The sequence below is a fragment of the Sardina pilchardus genome, chromosome 19 (genome assembly GCF_963854185.1).
Source record: "Sardina pilchardus chromosome 19, fSarPil1.1, whole genome shotgun sequence".
NCBI classification, from domain to species: domain Eukaryota; kingdom Metazoa; phylum Chordata; class Actinopteri; order Clupeiformes; family Clupeidae; genus Sardina; species Sardina pilchardus.
The window spans coordinates 19,432,924-19,435,156 of record NC_085012.1 but is presented as its reverse complement, the minus strand read 5'-3'; positions in this window follow the sequence as shown (position 1 = coordinate 19,435,156).

Here is a 2,233-nt window from a genome sequence, read left to right as displayed (position 1 = left end):
CTGGTCAAGCAAGGGAGAAACCACTGGCCAAGAGGGTGTTGAGTTATGCTCATGTGGGCTTGACCTTTGGCTTGAACGCAAATGCAGACACTCTCTCTCACACACACACACACATATGTGGGCATTATATGCATGCTTATTGTGAGGGACCATCAACATTTAGCAGTTTGCAGAACAGAGGGTGTTATTGTTGTCATCTTTACAGGAGAATCATGGCAGTTTGATTTTGAGTGTGTGCATGTGTGGTGTGTGTGTGTGTGTAGGAGTCTGTGTGTTTCATTGGGAGTGAGACTGACTGTGATAGGGGGAGAGGGATGAGAGAGTGTCTATATATGTGTGCCTGTTGTCTGAGTGAGTGTGTGCACCTGGGTGTGTTGGAGAGAGCAAAAGAGGAGACGGTGTGTGTGCGTGTGTGTGTGTGTATGCGTGTATGTGTGTGTGTGTCTGTGTGTGTCTGTGTGTGTGTGTGTGTGCTCTCGCTGTCATGCACTCAGGCTCACTTAGGTTGAAGAAGGAGTTTGGGTCCCTAGGGGCACATTAGACATTTTAGACCTCTCTCTCTCTCTCTCTCTCTCCCTCCCTCTCACTCTACCACTCTCTCTTCCTCTCTTTAACACAGCTGCTTCTCACACGTATAGCTGTGTTTCTCTTTCTGTTTGACAGGGTTTCTTTCAGTCTTTGCCACCTGTCTTTCTCTTTCAGACCGTTTCTTCTCCACTCCCCACACACCATTTCCTACCTGTCTCTCTCTCTCTCTCTCTCTCTTCCTCTCTCTCTCTCCCTTCCACTCTCCCCTCAGTACATTTGCCTTTCTGTTTTCCCCTCTTTTCATTGAAATTTTCCCTCCCTCCCTCTCTCCTCTCTTTTTCACTCTCTCCTCACTCTCATTTCTTTCAATCTCTCTCTCTGTCTCTTTGCCCCCCCACCCCCCACCCCATCACAGCTGTTGGGGTAGCCTAGGCTCCAGATGGCGAGGGTGGGTGGATGGATGGATGTGGAGGTGGAGGGGGGCTGTGTGGCGTCTCTGGCCCACTGCAGGGCCCTCCGCCCTGGCCGCGTGGGCCACCGCCAGCCCCTCCTGCCTGCCTGCCTGGCTCCCCCAGCGGAGCCTCCTGGGCTGAGGCTGGAACTGGAGCTGCGGGCCTGGCGGCATTAATCTCCTAAACGCTGCCGCCGCCTGCAGCAGGATCAATACTCATCTGAGAGAGGCCACAGGAGTCCTTAATGTAGGCACAACCCTCTCCCTCTCTCTCGCTCTCTCTTTCCCTCTCCCTCCCTCTCCCTCTCTCTCAGCCCCCACTCGCACAGAGAGCGAGAGAGAGATATAGAGAGAGAAAGAGAGAGGGAGAAATAGAGAGGGTGGGAGAGAAAAAGGGGGAGGAATGGAGAAAGAGAGCAGTGGAGAGAGAGGGAGAGGGAGAGAGAGAGATAGAGAGAGGGAGAGAAGGGATTGGTAGCTGGGAGAGACAGAATGGAAAGGATGGATGAAAAGAGACGAAGGGAGACTGAAAAAAAAGATGGATGGATAGATGGAGAGGGTAGAAGGAGAGAGATGGAGGGAGGGTTGAAAAGGAGGGGAAAAGGAGAGAGGTGAACAGGGAAAGGTAGAAATGAGGCGGGGTTGGTAGACAGAAAGAGATGTACAGAAAAAAAGACAGATGGATAAAGAGATGACAAAGGAAATGGAGAAGAGAGAACAGGTGAAAAGAAAGGACAGAGAGAAAGAGAGAGATGGAGAGAACAGGAGGAAGAAAAGAAGAGTAGGTAGATGAGAGAGGCACACCTTCTCAGTGGGTTGGGTGAATAAAGTAATCCTGCTTTATTGACCATGGCATCAGTACTGCAGTGGCTTTAAATGGCTCTGTGTGTGTGTGTGTGTGTGTGTGTGTGTGTGTGTGTGTGTGTGTGTGTGTGTGTGTGTGTGTGTGTGTGTGTATGTGTGTGTGTGGCAGGGCGTCTGGAGTGGGTAGGACTTGTGAATGGCTTTTGGCTGGTTGTGCTTTAATGTGTCGGGGTGGTCTTGTCAGCGCACTCACAGTGAGAGAGTGCAGCCCTGTGACACCAACGTATGCGCGCGCGTGCACACACACACACACACACTCACACACACACACACACACACACACACACACACACACACACACACACACACTGCCATCTCACCAGCTCAGGGGCTTTATTTTATTTTTACTCGTTGTTTTCCGTCGTCGGGAGAGAAATGACTTCATGCTAA